Source organism: Schistocerca cancellata, chromosome 12, assembly GCF_023864275.1.
Source record: "Schistocerca cancellata isolate TAMUIC-IGC-003103 chromosome 12, iqSchCanc2.1, whole genome shotgun sequence".
NCBI classification, from domain to species: Eukaryota; Metazoa; Arthropoda; class Insecta; order Orthoptera; family Acrididae; genus Schistocerca; species Schistocerca cancellata.
In genome coordinates this window covers 62,035,278-62,055,960 of record NC_064637.1, presented here as the reverse complement: position 1 = coordinate 62,055,960, position 20,683 = coordinate 62,035,278, and positions in this window count along the sequence as shown.

The window sequence follows — 20,683 nt, the reverse complement described above, 5'->3', positions numbered from 1 at the left end:
TCCAAAACCTCTCAGTGCAGTTGTCGAAAAATCGGCGGGAGGACCATTCGGTAACAGGTCTCAGAAGCTTACTGAATAGGGAAGTTCGGATAGAGAATCGAAAATGACGTCACTTCTGAGAGTAACCTACTGCACCGATCGGTACAGACGACGCAGAATAGAAATCCAAAAACTCTCGGTACAGTTGTTGAAAAATCGGCGGGAGGACCCTTCGGTAACAGGTCTCAGAAGCTTACTGAATAGGGAAGTTCGGATAAAGAACCGAAAATGACGTCACTACTGAGAGTAACCGACTGCACCGACCGGTACAGACGACACAGAATGGAAATCCAAAAACTCTCGGTACAGTTGTTGAAAAATCGGCGGGAGGACCGTTTGGTAACAGGTCTCAGAAGCTTACTGAGTGAGAAGTTCAGATAAGGAAAATGACGTCACTACCGAGAGTAACCTACTGCACCGATCAGTACGGGCGATACAGAATATAAATCCAAAAACTCTCGGTACAGTTGTCGAAAAATCGGCGGGAGGACCGTTCGGTAACAGGTCTCAGAAGCTTACTGAATAGGGAATTCGGATAAAGAACCGAAAATGACGTCTCTCCCGAGAGTAACCTAGTGCACCGATCGGTATGGACAATACAGTATAGAAATCCAAGAACTCTCGGTACAGTTGTCGAAAAATCGGCGGGAGGACCGTTTGGTGACAGGTCTCAGAAGCTTACTGAATAGGGAAGTTCGGATAAGGAAAATGACGTCACTCCTGAGAGTAACCTAGTGCACCGATCGGTACGGACGATACAGAATATAAATCCAAAAACTCTCGGTACAGTTGTCGAAAAATCGGCGGGAGGACCGTTTGGTGACAGGTCTCAGAAGCTTACTGAATAGGGAATTCGGATAAAGAACCGAAAATGACGTCTCTCCCGAGAGTAACCTACTGCACAGATCGGTATGAAGGATTCAGAATAGGGCCCAAGGTGCAGACGCACTCCTCGTGCAACTGCCGGGTTCGTTCGGCCCAAGGCCGGTGCCGCCTGCTGTAAGGCGGCGGCGGCCCGGCAGGCGCAGCGACACGTGCTGTGTGCAGCGGCAGCGGAGGTCTGCCGTGACCCGCCCGTGACCTTGGGAGCGAGGCGGGAGGCAGGTTGCTGGAGGCTGGCGGCGGCCGCCTTTTGGAAAGCCGCCAGCATGGGACCGGCCGCGACCCAGTACACGGTGCACGTGGAGCGCCGGCAGCGTTACGTAACGGCAGGGCGGCCTCGCCGGCGCAGCGGCGAGCCCCCGGCGCGACACTTTAGTTGCGCGCGCTGTAGGGTTCCCCTTCCGCCGCCTGCAGCCGCGTCCACGCACGCAACAAAAGTGTCGCCGCAGCTAGTGGCGTACTGCAGTCGCCTGTGTCAAATGTGAGTTTTCGATAGCGAAACTTAAAGAGACGCAATTTTCGTCTTGCCAAAAAAAGTTCAACTCGCATGTACCGGGTGATCAAAAAGTCAGTATAAATTGGAAAACTTAATAAACCACTGACTAATGCTGACTAATGTAGATAGAGAGGTAAAAATTGACACACGTGCTTGGAATGACATGGGGTTTTATTAGAACTAAAAAAAAAAAGTTCACAAAATGTCCGCAAGATGGCGCTGGACAGCAGAACGTCAGTGACTGCGCATGACAATCGTGTATAAAAGGAGCTGTAATGAGAGAGAGAATCCCCCCCCCCCCAAATGCTATAAGTCCCTCCAGATCCTTGAGCATCATGCACTCTGCCTCACCTTCCGTATACGCCCCCCGTTCCCCATGCGGATCCTCTGTGACCTCATTCCTTTTCCCCATCTGCTCCTATTCCTCGAACATATCCGCATCCGCTACACCTCCCGCCGCCTTGATCCCCCTCACCCCCTGGTTGCTCCTCTCCTCTCCCATCCCCGCCACCTGCCACGTCTTCACTGTTGTGTTCCCCCTACCCTCCATCTCTACACCCTTCATCACCTTTCCCAAGGTGGCTTCCATCAACTCCCCCTCCCAGATGATACCCTCTCTCCCTCCTTTATCCCTCCTATCAACTCTGATCCTCACTCCCCCTCCTTTCCTCTGTCCTTTTCCCGGGCTCCCTCTTCCCCCCTTTCCTCCTCTTCTTTCCCCACCTCCGCTCTCTCTGCCCCCTTCTCTTCCTCGAGTCCTTTTGCATTTCCCTCGTCTGCCTCTTCTCATTCCCTCTTGCGTCTGCGCTGCCCCTCTCCCCCCTTATGAGCCCTCTCCCTCCCTGCTTCCCACCTTCCGTTTTTTCCTCTCCTCCCTCATTGTTTTTCCCCCTCCTCCAGGTCCCCCCCCCCCATCTGCCTTTGGCTCGGGAGTGTCATCTTTGTGCCGCCATTTTCGTGCAGTGTTTTACAGTGAGTGTTCTACAGTGAGTGTTCCGTGTTGTGTCTTTTGGGAAGTGTTGTGAACGCCCGTCATACTGTCGCTGGGTGTGATTTTTTATCTCATTCGAACAGAAACCAGACTGTCGCCATGTTTTTTAATTGTGTGTCTACTATGTTACTTGTCTGATTCCTGTGTATTTTATTAACATTGCCAACCCCTTTGCTTTCTGTTTCAACTTTCCGCATTTTCCGCCATTTTGCACTTTAAGTCACCGTTTTATCACCTGTTTTTCTTGTTTCCTTTCTTCTTCCGTTTTTAAAAGTCTGCAGGCTGTAGAGCAGCGTACTAAGCTGCTGCCAGCCCGCTCCCTTCGGGGGGAATCGAAACTCAATAAAGGAAAAAAAAAGAGAGAGAATCAGATGCGCCAGCAGTCGCAGCATCTTGACGTTACCTCAAAAGGCGCTTTTAGTGAAGCTGTGTTATCAGAATGGGGAATGTGCTACTACAGCGTTACGACCCTATCGCCATAGGAAGGGGATTCGAATGGGTAAAGGTCCGTTGACAAATGCAGCTTTGGCGAGAATGATTTCGAAGTTCGAAGCCGCAGGTTGTTTAGACGATAGACCCCGTAGTGGCCGACTGAGTACAAGGCATAATGCTGCTGAGACAGTTCAGGAAGAAATGGAGACTGTGGCGGGTTCATCTATGCACGGCGAAGTCAGCGCTCGTGCAGTCGCACGTCGCTCCGGCATTCCATCCACTACTGTTTGGTTGGCACTGAGGCGTACGCTCCGACGCTATCCGTACAAAATTCATCGGCATCATGAACTGTTACCTGGCGATTCAGTGAAGCGGAGGGCATTTGCGGTGTTGGCGTTTCAAAAGATGGCGGAAGATGACGATTGGTTGAGTAACGTGCTGTGGACCGACTAAGCTCATTTCACGCTCCGAGGGTCTGTCAACGCCCGCAACTGCAGAATCTGGGCTACCGAAGATCCTAGAGCTGTTGTGGAAACTCCATTGCACGACGAGAAAGTCGCGGTTTGTGTTGGATTTACTATAACTACCGTTATCGGGCCGTTTTTCTTCGAGGAAATGCGTGATTCTGGTTTTGTAACTGCTACCGTGACGGGTGAGAGGTACGCCGATATGTTACAGAATCGCATCATCCCCAGCCTGGCTGGTAAACACCTGCTGGAACGTACGATGTTTATGCAGGATGGCGCTCCACCCAATATTGCTAGACTCGTTTTTTATTTAAAAAAAAGGAAAACAATGGAATTTCATTGAAGAGGAAGGGAATATAAACATTTTTTCCAATTTGTACTGTGAATAGAATGAACAAAGTACCGGGTGATCAAAAAGTCAGTATAAATTTAAATACTTAATGAACCTCGGAATAATGTAGATAGAGAGGTAAAAATTAACACACATGCTTGGTATGACACGGGGTTTTATTAGAACCAAAAAAAAATAATTGCTAGACGCGTTAAAGATCTCTTGCGCGCGTCGTTTGGTGATGATCGTGTGCTCAGCCGCCACTTTCGTCATGCGTGACCTCCCAGGTCCCCAGACCTCAGTCCGTGCGATTATTGGCTTTGGGGTTACCTGAAGTCGCATGTGTATCGTGATCGACCGACATCTCTAGGGATGCTGAAAGACAACATCCGACGCCAATGCCTCACCATAACTCCGGACATACTTTACAGTGCTGTTCACAACATTATTGCTCGACTACAGCTATTGTTGAGGAATGATGGTGGACATATTGAGCATTTCCTGTAAAGAACATCATCATTGCTTTGTCTTACTTTGTTATACTAATTATTGCTATTCTGATCAGATGAAGCACCTTCTGTCGGACAGTTTTTGAACCTGAAATTCACGCTCTGCGAGCACCATGCAGGATGAACGCCCCATAGGGCTGTCCTCTGCCATTCTGTCGAGGTTCCACATGGACTCACTTTCCGCACAACTCCACTGCAGCGTACTACGTCAACGGCGGAGAGTGGAAAGATCGCATGGTACCGTTTCTGTACCGTGAACACCGCTTCAGTACGACCAGTCGGCCCTACTAAGGGGGGAAGGGGAGGCGCCTAATACACTACTGGCCATTAAAATTGCTACACCAAGAAGAAATGCAGATGATAAACCGATATTCGTTGGACAAATATATTATATTAGAACTGACATGCGATTACATTTTCACACAATTTCGGTGCATAGATCCTGAGAAATCTGTACCCAGAACAACCACCTGTGGCCGTAATAACGGCCTTGACACGCCTGGGCATCGAGTCAAACAGAGCTTGGATGCCGTGTACAGGTACAGCTGCCCATGCAGCTTCAACACGATACCACAATTCATCGAGAGTAGTGACTGGCATATTGTGACGAGCCAGTTGCTCGGCCACCATTGACCAGACTTTTTCAATTGGTGAGAGATCTGGAGAAGTGCTGGCCAGGGCAGCAGTCGAAAATTTTCTGTGTCCAGAAAGGTCCGTACAGGACCTGCAACATGCGATGGTGCATTATCCTGCTGAAATGTAGGGTTTCGCAGGGATCGATTGAAGAGTAGAGCCGCGGATCGTAACACATCCAAATTGTAACGTCCACTGTTCAAAGTGCCGTCAATGCGAACAAGAGGTGACCGAGACCTGTAACCAATGGTACCCCATACCATGACGCCAGGTGATACGCCAGCATGGCGATGACGAATTCACGCTTCCAATGTGCGTTCAGCGATGTCGCCAAACACGGATGCGACCATCATGATGCTGTAAACAAAACCTGGACTCATCTGAAAAAATGACGTTTTGCCATTCGTGCACCCAGGTTCGTCGTTGAGTACGCCATCGCAGGCGCTCCTGTCTGTGATGCAGCGTCAAGGGTAACCGCAGCCACGGTCTCCGAGCTGATAGTCCGTGCTGCTGCAAATGTCATCGAACTGTTCGTGCAGATGGTTGTTGTCTTGCAAACTTCCCCATCTGTTGACTCAGGGATCGAGACGTGGCTGCACGATCCGTCACAGCCATGCGCATAAGATGCCTGTCATCTCGACTGCTAGTGATACGAGACCGTTGGGATCCAGCACGGCGTCCGTATTACCCTCGTGAACCCACCGATTCCATATTGTGCTAACAGTCATTGGGTCTCGACCAACGCGAGCAGCAATGTCCCTATACGATTAACCGCAATCGCGATAGGCTACAATCCGGCCTTTATCAAAGTCGGAAACGTGATGGTACGCATTTCTCCTCCTTACGCGAGGCATCACAACAACGTTTCACCAGGCAACGCCGGACAACTGCTGTTTGTGTATGAGAAATCGGGTGTAAACTTTCCTCATGTCAGCACGTTGTAGATGTTGCCACCGGCGCCAACCTTGTGTGAATGCTCTGAAAAGCTAATCATTTGCATATCACAGCATCTTCTTCCAGTCGGTTAAATTTCGCGTCTGTAGCTCGTCATCTTCGTGGTGTAGCAATTTTGATGGCGAGTAGTGTAGATACTCTTTCATTTGGGTTCGCATGAAGTAGGCGAAAGTCAAGGGATGATGACCGTGGTGAAGGCAATGGTGACAGAGGCGATGCCGGGAAAGAACTCTGACGAGAACGAAAATTACGCCGGTAGAGGCAGGAAGCTTGACGGCGGTGGTGCTCATCGTCCTCGTTGCGGTGACAGTGTAGATAATCGGTAACCACGCGACAGCTTGCACTACCTAATATGTTCCAAAACACCGAGCATATACACAGGTTTTTGCGGTGCTCATATCTCGGATTATATTGGTGATGAAAAGGTAGGGTGAATTGTTTTGGACAGGCATTGGACTGGTATCCATATTTCTACCCAACAGAAGGATCGTTTTATTATCACCATTCCACAGTACAGGATGAAATTATGAGTACTATACACTTCCTGCCGTCTACCCAAATGGACTAAATCGGTGGGTTCTTTTTGCATTTGATGTGGTCTACGGCGCCACAATTTGTTCTTCGCCGATTCCTCAGGAAAACCCACAAAAAAGAATTTTGGCCGTCACCAGAGGACCAAAAGTTCGGTATCAGATCTCAGAAGCTTACTGAATAGGAAATTCGGATGAAGAACCGAAAATGACGTCAGTGTCGAGACTAACCTACTGCACCGATCGGTATGAACGATACACCGTGGTCCATTGATCGTGACCGGGCCAAATATCTCACAAAATAAGCGTCAAACGAAAAAGCTAAAAAAACGAAACTTGTCTAGCTTGAAGGGGGAAACCAGATGGCGCTATGGTTGGCCAGCTAGATGGCGCTGCCATAGGTCAAACGCATATCAGCTGCTTCTTTTAAAACAGGAACCCCCATTTTTTAAATACATATTCGTGTAGTACGTAAGAAAATATGAATGTTTGTTGCACCACTTTCTTCGCTTTGTGACAGATGGCGCTGTAATAGTCACAAACATATGGCACACAATTTAGACGAACAGTTGGTAACAGGTAAGTTTTTAAATTAAAATACAGAACGTAGGTACGTTTGAACATCTTATTTCGGTTGTTCCAATGTGATACATTTACCTTCGTGAACTTATCATTTCTGAGAACGCATGCTGTTACAGCGTGATTACCGGTAAATACCACATTAATGCAATAAATGCTCAAAATGATGTCCGTCAACCTCAATGCATTGGCAATACGTTTAACGACATTCCTCTCAACAGCGAGTAGTTCGCCTTCCGTAATGTCCGCACATGTATTGACAATAGACTGACGCATGTTGTCAGGCGTTGTCGCTGGATCACGATAGCGAATATCCTTCAACTTTCCCCACAGAAAGAAATCCGGGGACGTCAGATCCGGTGAACATGGGGGCCACAGTATGGTGCTTCGACGACCAATCCACGTGTCATGAAATATGTTATTCGATACCGCTTCCACCACACGTGAGCTATGTGCCGGACATCCATCATGTTGGAAGTACATCGCCATTCTGTCATGCAGTGAAACATCTTGTAGTAACATCGGTAGAACATTACGTAGGAAATCAGCATACATTGCACCATTTAGATTGCCATCGATAAAATGCGGGCCAATTATCCTTCCTACCATAATGCCGCACCATACATTAACCCGCCAAGGTCGCTGATGTTCCACTTCTCGCAGCCATCGTGGATTTTACGTTGCCCAATAGTGCATATTGTGCCGGTTTACGTTACCGCTGTTGGTTAATGACGCTTCGTCGCTAAATAGAACGCGTGCAAAAAATCTGTCATCGGCCCGTCAATTTCTCTTATGCCCAGTGGCAGAACTGTACACGACGTTCAAAGTCGTCGCCATGCAATTCCTGGTGCATAGAAATATGGTACAGGTGCAATCGATGTTGATGTAGCATTCTCAACACCGACGTTTTTGAGATTCCCGATTATCGCGCAATTTGTCTGCTACTGATGTGCGGATTAGCCGCGACAGTAGCTAAAACACCTACTTGGGCAGCATCATTTGTTGCAGGTCGTGGTTGACGTTTCACATGTGGCCGAACACTTCCTGTTTCCTTAAATAAGGTAACTATCCGGCGAACGGTCCGGACACTTGGATGATGTAGTCCAGGATACCGAGCAGCGTAGATAGCACATGCCCGTTGGGCATTTTGATCACGATAGCCTTTCTTTCAGGTGTGCTAGTTTTTCAGGTTCGCAGGAGAGCTTCTGTAAAGTTTGGAAGGTAGGAGACGAGATACTGGCAGAAGTAAAGCTGTGAGGACCGGGCGTGAGTCGTGCTTCGGTAGCTCAGATGGTAGAGCACTTGCCCGCGAAAGGCAAAGGTCCCGAGTTCGAGTCTCGGTCGGGCACACAGTTTTAATGTGCCAGGAAGTTTCATATCAGCGCACACTCCGCTGCAGCGTGAAAATCTCATTCTGGAAACGTCCCCCAGGCTGTGGCTAAGCCATGTCTCCGCAGTATCCTTTCTTTCAGGAGTGCTAGTTCTGCAGGTTCGCAGGAGAGCTTCTGTAAAGTTTGGAAGGTAGGAGACGAGATAGTGACAGAAGTAAAGCTGTGAGGACCGGGCGTGAGTCGTGCTTCGGTAGCTCAGATGGTAGAGCACTTGCCCGCGAAAGGCAAAGGTCCCGAGTTCGAGTCTCGGTCGGGCACACAGTTTTAATCTGCCAGGATGTTTCATATCAGCGCACACTCCGCTGCAGAGTGAAAATCTCATTCTGGAAATATCGACCTTTTCGGGAATTGGTAAACGGTCCATTTTAACACAGGTAATGTATCAGGAAGCAAATACTGGAGGAATGTTACGTGATGCCACGTACTTATACGTTTGTCACTATTACAGCGCCATCTACCACAAAGCGAAAAAAGTGGTCCATCTGAAACATTCATATTTCTTTACGTACTACACGAATATGTAATAAAAAATGGGGGTTCCTATTTAAAAAAACGCAGTTGATATCTGTTTGACCTACGGCAGCGCCATCTAGCGGGCCAACCGTAGCGCCATCTTGTTTCCCCCTTAGAGCTGGACGAGTTTTGTTCCTTGTAGTTTTTTCGTTTGATGTTTATTTCCTGAGATATTTGGCCCGGTCACTATCAATGGACCACCCTGTAGCATAGGGCCCCAGCAGAGGGTAGGCCGGTGGTCGGAGAGCACGTGCCGCTGCAGCCGCCTTCGCCTACCGTGGCACCGGCTGTGCGGCCTGCTTCTCTCTTCGTCGTCCTCTCACCGTAGTCGTAAAAGCCCCCCACTGCAGTCTCACACCTGACATCCAACCTGTAAGCTGGCCGTCGGGATTTACCGCCCAACCACTTAATCCGCTACCACGTTTGAGATTCGTGGTCCCGGTGGAGGTTCGAGTCCTCCCTCGGGCATGGGTGTGTGTGTTTGTCCTTAGGATAATTTAGGTTAAGTAGTGTGTAAGCTTAGGGACTGATGACCTTACCAGTTAAGTCCCATAAGGTTAAAAAAAAGAAAAAAAAAGAGTCGTGGTTGGGTATTCGGGCCAAAGTTGGCCAGCGGCAAGTCGATCGGGCGAAGTGTTCCCTAGCCCTCGGTGTGTCCGTCGGGTGCTCGAACGCCCGGCTATCGTGTTTACAGTTTTGACCCAGGCTGTTGGAACTTACACTCTACTTAAGGGATTAAATACCCTTCGTAATTAGGAGTAATGGCCGTGATCACATCAGATGCGCAACGCCGGGTTACAACGAACATTTAATAAGCTCACTTTACTTCCGCGCCCACATTTCTGAATTCAAAAGTGGAGAAAAAATAAATGTTGTTAGTTCGGTAATTAATTAATGAAGGTGGCAGGGGTAAAACACAGGGAGAGAAAGGCTATTTACAATTTGTACAGAAAACAGATGGCAGTTATAAGAGTCGAGGGACATGAAGGGGAAGCAGTGGTTGGGAAGGGAGTGAGACAGGGTTGTAGTCTCTCCCCGATGTTATTCAATCTGTATATTGAGCAAGCAGTGAAGGAAAATAAAGAAAAATTCGGAGTAGGTATTAAAATCCATGGAGAAGAAATAAAAACTTTGAGGTTCGCGAATGACATTGTAATTCTGCCAGAGACAGCAAAGGACTTGGAAGAGCAGTTGAACGGATTGGATAGTGTCTTGAATGGAGGATATAAGATGAACATCAACAAAAGCAAAACGAGGATAATGGAATGTAGTCGAATTAAGTCAGGTGATGCTGAGGGAATCAGATTAGGAAATGAGACACTTAAAGTAGTAAAGGAGTTTTGCTATTTGGGGAACAAAAAACTGATGATGGTCGAAGTAGAGAGGATATAAAATGGAGACTGGCAATGGCAAGGAAAGCGTTTATGAAGAAGAGAAATTTGTTAACATCGAGTATAGATTTAAGCGTCAGGAACTCATTTCTGAAAGTATTTGTATGGAGTGTAGCCATGTATGGAAGTGAAACATGGACTCCCGGGTTCGATTCCCGGCGGGATCAGGGATTTTCTCTGCCTCTGACTGGGTGTTGTGTGCTGTCCTTAGGTTAGTTAGGTTTAAGTAGTTCTAAGTTCTAGGGGACTTATGACCATAGATTTTGAGTCCCATAGTGCTCAGAGCCATCTGAACCATTTTTGAAACATGGACGATAAATAGTTTGGACAAGAAGAGAATAGAAGCTTGCGAAATGTGGTGCTACAGAGGAAAGCTGAAGATTAGATGGGTAGATCACATAACTAATGAGGAAGTATTGAATAGGATTGGGGAGAAGAGAAGTTTGTGGCACCACTTGATCAGAGGAAGGGATCGGTTGGTAGGACATGTTCTGAGGCATCAAGGGATCACCAATTTAGTATTGGAGGGCAGCGTGGAGGGTAAAAATCGTAGAGAGAGACCAAGAGATGAATACACTAAGCAGATTCAGAAGGATGTAGGTTGCAGTAGGTACTGGGAGATGAAGAAGCTTGCACAGGATAGAGTAGCATGGAGAGCTGCTTCAAACCAGTCTCAGGACTGAAGACCACAACAACAACATCGTGTGACTAGGGCCTCCCGTCAGGTAGACCTTTCGCCGGACGTATCTCAATAGTGTCTTCCCTGTCGATGGATCGGACGAGGGGATCCAGTTGCGTGGCCTGCTCCTTCGCCGGATCTCCACCTGTCAGATTTCTGGTTAGTCTGAAAAGTATCGTGTATGCAGATCCAGTTCTAGATGTGGAGACCCTGGAGCAGTGTGTTCGTGCTGCCTTTGACACTGTCCGGATGCAAATGGAAATGGAAATGCCATGTGGCTAGGGCCTCCCGTCGGGTAGACCGTTCGCCTGGTGCAAGTCTTTCGATTTGACGCCACTTCGGCGACTTGCGCGTCGATGGGGATGAAATGATGATGATTAGGACAACACAACACCCAGTCCCTATGCGGAGAAAATCTCCGACCTAGCCAGAAATCGAACCCGGGCCCTTAGGATTGACATTCAGTCGCGTTGTCCACTCAGCTACCGGAGGCGGACGTTAGTTCGATAATTAGAGTGCTCAATTCTTTAGTACAGTTCAGCATTTAAGTTCAAATGGCTCTGAGCACTATGCGACTTAACTTCTGAGGTCATCAGTCGCATAGAACTTAGAACTAATTAAACCTAACTAACCTAAGAACATCACACACATCCATGCCCGAGGCAGGATTCGAACCTGCGACCTTAGCGGTCGCTCGGCTCCAGACTGTAGCGCCCAGAACCGCACGGCCACTCCGGCCGGCTTGCATTTAAGTAATAATAATTTTACATATGGGTATAGGTACTTGGTTTGGTCAGTTCAAGTGGTTCAGATGGCTCTGAGCACTATGGGACTTAACATCTATGGTCATCAGTCCCCTAGAACTTAGAACTGCTTAAACCTAACTAACCTAAGGACATCACACAACACCCAGTCATCACGAGGCAGAGAAAATCCCTGATCCCGCCGGGAATCGAACCCGGGAACCCGGGCGCGGGAAGCGAGAACGCTACCGCACGACCACAAGCTGCGGACGGTCAGTTATTATCCGCAATTTAATTATGTTTCTGTTTATTTTGGTAGCACTCTGGTTTTACGTTCATGAAGCATGCTTTGTTTATTTGTTGTTATACGTGGGTAATCCCAAAAGTAAGCTCTCCTATTTCCGGGCGGGAAGGAGCGCCTGGTCCCCGGCACGAATCCCACCGGCGGATTTGTGTCGAGGTCCGGTGAGCAGGCCAGCCTGTGGATGGTTTTTATGCGGTTTTCCATCTGCCTCGGCGAATGCGGGCTGGTTCCCCTTCTTCTGCCTCACTTACACTATGTCGGCGATTGCTGCGCAAACAAGTTCTCCACGTACGTGTACACCACCATTAAGCCGTCGGCACACGGACCGTGCTGTCAAACGTTAACGTTGAGCGTGCCAAGTTCAACGTGCTGCTGAACGCTCAGGAACGATGCGACTCGTGCACACGCTACGTGGGCCCCAACGTGGTATACGCGATCGCAACGCACTCCAGCGGCAGGTGAGGCATGTTTCTAGTTCGTAAATCACTCTCTTTACCAAACGGGCGCGCTTAAAATTCCCATGTTCCCTCTATTAAAACGGACATTTCCTCCTTCGTCCACGAATAGGAAAGTACGATGTCCAATCAATAAGGACAAAGGCTTATAAATGTTCCATTAAAAACAGTGCGGTACAAATTTGGAATACTTCTCCGCGTAACATAAACATTATTTCATCATTCCCACATTTTTTTTAAATCCCAAGGTCAGTCTTACTTGATCACTGTTCCTACCCAGTAGCAGAATCTCTGCAACATGTGAAATACGAAGTGCAAAAGAAAAAGGAGCAAAATACCTTTATACAAATAGCGCAAGCTGTCCTGTGGATTAAGATAATCGAACAAAGTCACCCCTCAAAAAAAGGTGAACTTATATTTACATAACATCAAATATTATAACATATACTTATATTGAACTAATAATAAAGTATCAGAACCTAATAAAAACGCGAATGTTAGGAAAAAAAATTTGGAAGTGTTAAGACGTGAACCACCGACCGAACAAAATCTCACTATCGAACAGATACACTACTCATTACGCTAAACAAACAATGCCGTCGGAGTATTTAATCATCTTTTATTACCCCTTGCTACAAACGTTAATTGTAAATAATTATGTTACTAATTGAAATTTAATTACAACAAATTTTACCAAGAACAATGCGTCTTGGGTGGATCTTCAATGTGTCGCTGCCTTCAAATAGCCTACTCTCATAATACGCAATTTACAATAATTCTTTTGCCACGAATACGATGTTTCTCATTATTTTATTGGAACGAATCACACAACTACCAACGGGTTTTCCAGTGATTCTCAGTTTACTGGTGCTCAGAAACGGCGTATATACATATAGGCTTGAAATGAATGCCAATATGGCGCCTCACAACTCTGTACTGAAGGGAGACGACGCGCGTGTGACGTAGGTGGCGTTGTGCCATCTCATTGGTCAACGCTCAGACGCACGCTCAGAATATCTGACATGCCAGGTATTGCTCTGCACGTTCAGAAAGACTCCCGAACGTGCTATTCCACTCTATGACGTCAGAAACTCGGCACGCTCAACGTTCAACGTTCGGATGCACGGTCCGTGTGCCGACGGCTTTAGTCTATCACGCAAACGTAGGGGTTACACTCGTCTGGTGTGAGACGTTCCCTGGGGGGTCCATGGGGGGCCGAACCGCACAATAACCCTGGGTTCGGTGTGGGGCGGCGGAGCGGTGAAGTGGACTGAGGTAGTCGTCGTGGGGTTGTGGACCACTGCGGCTGAGGCGGGGACGGAGCCTCTCCGTCGTTTCTAGGTTAACATACAATACAATAGAAGGTCTCCTAGTTTTTATAAGTGCATAGACTTGTTTATTTCTACAATGGTTTACATCAGTTTACAGCCTGAACATTTAGCTATTTTTCTACATAGTCACCATTTCTGTCGATGCATTTTTGTAGATGCTGTTCAGAAAGTTGTGAACCTCTTCTTTCACCTCGTCGTCGGAGCTGAATCGCTGGGATCACAATTAACGCTGACAGGTACTGTGAGACTCTGAAAAAACTCAAACGGGCAATTCAGAACCGGAGATGGGGAATGTTGAGCAAGGGCGACAACGCTCGCCCACACATCACTCGGCAAACCGTTGCTCTCCTGCAACAGTTTCAGTGGAACGTAATCACCCACCCACCCTATAGTCCTGACTTGGCGCCACGTGACTACCACCTGTTCAAATGGCTCTGAGCACTATGGGACTCAACTGCTGAGGTCATTAGTCCCCTAGAACTTAGAACTTTTTTTTTTTTTTTGTCGTCAGTCTACTGACTGGTTTGATGCGGCCCGCCACCAATTCCCTTCCTGTGTTAACCTCTTCATCTCAGAGTAGCACTTGCAACCTACGTCCTCAATTATTTGCTTCACGTATTCCAATCTCTGTCTTCTACAGTTTTTGCCCTCTACAGGTCCCTCTAGTACCATGGAAGTCATTCCCTCATGTCTTAGCAGATGTCCTATCATCCTGTCCCTTCTCCTTATCAGTGTTTTCCACATATTCCTTTCCTCTCCGATTCTGCGTACAACCTCCTCATTCCTTACCTTATCAGTCCACCTAATTTTCAACATTCGTCTATAGCACCACATCTCAAATGCTTCGATCCTCTTCTGTTCCGGTTTTCCCACAGTCCATGTTTCACTACCATACAATGCTGTACTCCAGACGTACATCCTCAGAAATTTCGTCCTCAAATTAAGGCCGGTATTTGATATTAGTAGACTTCTCTTGGCCAGAAATGCCTTTTTTGCCGTAGCGAGTCTGCTTTTGATGTCCTCCTTGCTCCGTCCGTCATTGGTTATTTTACTGCCTAGGTAGCAGAATTCCTTAACTTCATTGACTTTGTGACCATCAATCCCGATGTTAAGTTTCTCGCTGTTCTCATTTCTACTACTTCTCATTACCTTCGTCTTTCTCCGATTTACTCTCAAACCATACTGTGTACCCATTAGACTGTTCATTCCGTTCAGCAGATCATTTAATTCTTCTTCACTTTCCCTCAGGATAGCAATGTCACCAGCGAATCGTATCATTGATATCCTTTCACCTTTTATTTTAATTCCACTTCTGAACGTTTCTTTTATTTTCATCATAACTTAGAACTACTTAAACCTAACTAACCTAAGGACATCACACACAACCATGCCCGAGGCAGGATTCGAACCTGCGACCGTAGCGGTCTGGCGGTTCCAGACTGCAGCGCCTAGAACCGCACGGCCACTTCGGCCGGCTACCACCTGTTCCCTAGGTTAAAAGAACATTTGGCTGGAAAGCGATTCAACTCCGACGACGCGGCGAAAGAAGAGATATATAACTTCCTGAACAGCATGGCGGCGAGCTGGTATGACATGGGCATACAAAAACTGCCACAGCGTCCACAAACATGCATCGACGGAAATGGTGATTATTTCGAAAAATAGCCAGATGTTGAAGCTGTAAACTGAAGTAAACCATTGTAGAAATAAACAATTCTATGTACTTATAAAAAAATAGTAGACCATACTTTTGGGATTACCCTCGTCTCTTTGCAATTTTCAAGCTGCTAGGTTATTTTCGTTATCGCTGCCGTGCTGTTAATCATGGCTGCTGCGCTGTCTATTTGCACAAAAGAAGAGCAACGTTCAGTGACCCGTTTTTTGTGGTCGGAAGGCGTATCAGGGGCCGAAATTCATCGAAGACTTTCGGTACATAACGGGAACAGTGTTTTGCACAACGGAGTGTCTACGAATGGATTGAAAAATTCCGAAACGGTCGCGCAAGTGTTTCGCACGATCAAGGAGCCGGACGACCGTTTACCACCGCAAATGAAGAAACCATTGAGCGTTCACGTGAAATGGTTCTCTCAGACATCGTGTGCAAATTAGTCACGGTTCTGCCTACGAAGTCATACACAACAAACTTGCCTTTCATAAAGTTTGTGCGAGATGGGTCCCAAAACAACTCACACAGTTGCATAAACAAACGCACTTGGACATCTGCAAAAAAACATTTGGATCGCTTTGGTAACAAAGGGGACAACTTCTTAGACAGGATCATTACTGGTGACGAAACATGGATCCATCTACATCTACATTTATACTCCGCAAGCCACCCAACGGTGTGTGGCGGAGGGCACTTTACGTGCCACTGTCATTACCTCCCTTTCCTGTTCCAGTCGCGTATGGTTCGCGGGAAGAACGACTGTCTGAAAGCCTCCGTGCGCGCTCGAATCTCTCTAATTTTACATTCGTGATCTCCTCGGGAGGTATAAGTAGGGGGAAGCAATATATTCGATACCTCATCCAGAAACGCACCCTCTCGTAACCTGGCGAGCAAGCTACACCGCGATGCAGAGCGCCTCTCTTGCAGAGTCTGCCACTCGAGTTTGCTAAACATCTCCGTAACGCTATCACGGTTACCAAATAACCCTGTGACGAAACGCGCCGCTCTTCTTTGGATCTTCTCTATCTCCTCCGTCAACCCGATCTGGTACGGATCCTACACTGATGAGTAATACTCAAGTATAGGTCGAACGAGTGTTTTTTAAGCCACCTCCTTTGTGATGGACTACATTGTCTAAGGACTCTCCCAATGAATCTCAACCTGGTACCCGCCTTACCAACAATTAATTTTATATGATCATTCCACTTCAAATCGTTCCGCACGCATACTTTCAGATATTTTACAGAAGTAACTGCTACCAGTGTTTGTTCCGGTATCATATAACCATACAATAAAGGATCCTTCTTTCTATGTATTCGCAATACATTACATTTGTCTACGTTAAGGGTCAGTTGCCACTCCCTGCACCAAGTGCCTATCCGCTGCAGATCTTCCTGCATTTCGCTACAATTTTCTAATGCTGCAACTTCTCTGTATTCTACAGCATCATCCGCGAAAAGCCGCATGGAACTTCTGACACTATCTACTAGGTCATTTATATATATTGTGAAAAGCAATGGTCCCATAACACTCCCCTGTGGCACGCCAGAGGTTGCTTTAACGTCTGTAGACGTCTCTCCATTGATAATAACATGCTGTGTTCTGTCTGCTAAAAACTCTTCAATCCAGCCACACAGCTGGTCTGGTATTCCGTAGGCTCTTACTTTGTTTATCAGGCGACAGTGCGGAACTGTATCGAACGCCTTCCGGAAGTCAAGAAAAATAGCATCTACCTGGGAGCCTGTATCTAATATTTTCTGGGTCTCATGAACAAATAAAGCGAGTTGGGTCTTACACGATCGCTGTTTTCGGAATCCATGTTGATTCCTACATAGTAGATTCTGGGTTTCCAAAAATGACACGCCGGCCGCGGTGGTCTAGTGGTTCTAGGCGCTCAGCCCGGAACCGCGCGACTGCTACGGTCGCAGGTTCGATTCCTGCCTCGGGCATGGATGTGTGTGATGTCCTTAGGTTAGTTAGGTTTAAGTAGTTCTAAGTTCTAGGGGACTGATGACCACAGATGTTCAGTCCCATAGTGCTCAGATCCATTTGAACCAAAAATGACATGATACTCGAGCAAAAAACATGTTCTAAAATTCTACAACAGATCGACGTCAGAGATATAGATCTATAGTTTTGCGCATCTGCTCGACGACCCTTCTCGAAGACTGGGACTACCTGTGCTCTTTTCCAATCATTTGGAACCTTCCGTTCCTCTAGAGACTTGCGGTACACGGCTGTTAGAAGGGGGGCAAGTTCTTTCGCGTACTCAACAGCATTACGAGCCGGAGATAAACGGCAGAGTATGGAATGGAAACATCCAAATTCGCCGTGCAAGAAAGAGTTCAAGACCCAACCGTCCGCAGGAAAACTGATGCTTACGGGTTTTTGGCACGCACAAGGTCCAGTACTGGAACATTATGGGGAAAGAGGAACAACAATAAACAGTGTACGTTACAATGAGATACTTACTGCCAGGCTAAAGCCTGCAATTCGAAACAAACGTCAAGGATTGCTGTCAAAAGGTGTTGTGTTGTTGCACGACAATGTCCGTCCGCATACTGCTGCCCATACCGCTGAAACGCTCCAGAAACTCAAATTTGAAGTCCTGGATCATCCTCCATATAGTCCCGATCTTGCCCCTTCTGCCTATGGCTTGTTTGGTCCACTCAAACAGGCATTAAGGGGCCGTTCATTTGCCTCGGACGAAGCAGTGAAAGAAGCGGTGCATTGCTGTCTCGCCGCTCAACCGAGAACCTTCTTTTATGAGGGCATCAGGAATCTCGTACAACGATGGACCGCCGCACGGCGTGGCCGAGCGGTTCTAGGCGCTACAGTCTGGAACCGCGCGACCGCTACGGTCGCAGGTTCGAATCCTGCCTCCGGCATGGATGTATGTGATGTCCTTAGGTTTAAGTAGTTCTAAATCTAGGGGACTGATGACGTCAGAAGTTTAGCCGGCCGGTGTAGCCGTGCGGTACTAGGCGCTTCAGTCTGGAACCGCGTGACCGCTACGGTCGCAAGTTCGAATCCTGCCTCGGGCATGGTTGTGTGTGATGTCCTTAGGTTAGTTAGGTTTAAGTAGTTCTAAGTTCTAGGGGACTGATAACCTTAGATGTTAAGTCCCATAGTGCTCAGAGACATTATAACGATGACCCAGTGCGACGAAACGCAAGAGACTATGTCGAAAAATGATGTTGTTGTTGTAAGTTTCCCATTTGATTACAATAAAATTTTATAACTACTTTGCGGATAATAATTGACTTACTCTCGTAGGAGAAGCATTCATAAACACGTCTATACGAACTGCAGTAATAATCATGCCCTAACACTGAAAGTAACCGTAAACAGGTTCGAATCCTGCCTCGGGCATGGATATGTGTCCTGTCCTTAGGTTAGTTAGGTTTAAGTAGCTCTAAGTTCCACGGAACTGATGACCTCAGAAGTTATGTCCCTTAGTGCTCAGAGCAGTTTGGACCATTTCGCAGTGTTTGTCCTGTGTACGGTACTGCAGTCGCTGTGTCGCTGACAAGTCCCATTCGGGCTCTGCGGCGACTACAGCCGCTGTGCAGTGCACGGAATGGATTCGCAGTTGCGAATGCGCAGCGAATACGCTAGCTCTCAAGTAGAGGGCAGAAGTAAGTTTTCAAGAATATGTGGTGCAACACGACTCTACAGTTCATATCACGAAATTTGGTAACTGGATTATCAACGAACGGCTTACTCCCCTTGTTGGTAATACAAATTTGGTAACGTATTAACGTGAAATTTGATCTGAGATAGTAAACTCATTTCTGCTAATATTTTAAAGAGAAGTTGTCAACTGTAACTGGGTACAGACATAACAGTATAAAGTCCAGAGAGTTCGATCTAAATTGACCTTTTCAGGGAATATTAACATCATTGTTGTGAATTGGCAGGAGCCAATTCACGGAGTTTTGAGGAAGCCGAAAGGCACGCGATTAAGCTCACGCAGGCTGGCGTGAGATCTGGAACAGGTCAGAGAAATAAGACTAGCACAACAAGAGTAACTGGTAGAATACTTAACTTTAATCCACAATGGGTGATCACCTCTCGTTACTGTACAGGCTTCACGATATTAAGTATCAAATGCTATGGCGCCTTGCTAGGTCGTAGCAAATGACGTAGCTGAAGGCTATGCTAACTATCGTCTCGGCAAATGAGAGCGTATTTGTCAGTGTAGCATCGCTAGCAAAGTCGGCTGTACAACTGGGCGAGTGCTAGGAAGTGTCTCTAGACCTGCCGTGTGGCGGCGCTCGGTCTGCAATCACTGACAGTGGCGACACGCGGGTCCGGCGTATACTAACGGACCGCGGCCGATTTAAAGGCTACCACCTAGCAAGTGTGGTGTCTGGCGGTGACACCACAATCATCATCATCATCATCATCATCATCATTTAAGACTGATTATGCCTTTCAGCGTTCAGTCTGGAGCATAGCCCCCTTATAAAATTCCTCCATGATCCCCTATTCAGTGCTAACATTGGTGCCTCTTCTGATGTTATACCTATTACTTCAAAATCATTCTTAACCGAATCCAGGTACCTTCTTCTCGGCCTGCCCCGACTCCTCCTACCCTCTACTGCTGAGCCCATGAGTCTCTTGGGTAACCTTGCTTCTCCCATGCGTGTAACATGACCCCACCATCTAAGCCTGTTCGCCCTGACTGCTACATCTATAGAGTTCATTCCCAGTTTTTCTTTGATTTCCTCATTGTGGACACCCTCCTGCCATTGTTCCCATCTACTAGTACCTGCAATCATCCTAGCTACTTTCATATCTGTAACCTCAACCTTGTTGATAAGGTACCCTGAATCCACCCAGCTTTCGCTCCCATACAACAAAGTTGGTCGAAAGATTGAACGGTGCACAGATAGTCTTGGTACTGACTTCCTTCTTGCAGAAGAGAGTAGATCGTAGCTGAGCGCTCACTGCATTAGCTTTGCTACACCTCGCTTCCAGTTCTTTCACTATGTTGCCATCCTGTGAGAATATGCATCCTAAGTACTTGAAATCGTCCACCTGTTCTAACTTTGTTCCTCCTATTTGGCACTCAATCCGTTTATATTTCTTTCCCACTGACATTACTTTCGTTTTGGAGATGCTAATCTTCATACCATAGTCCTTACATTTCTGATCTAGCTCTGAAATATTACTTTGCAAACTTTCAATCGAATCTGCCATCACAACTAAGTCATCCGCGTATGCAAGACTGCTTATTTTGTGTTCACATATCTTAATCTCACCCAGCCAGTCTATTGTTTTCAACATATGATCCATAAATAATATGAACAACAGTGGAGACAGGTTGCAGTCTTGTCTTACCCCTGAAACTACTCTGAACCA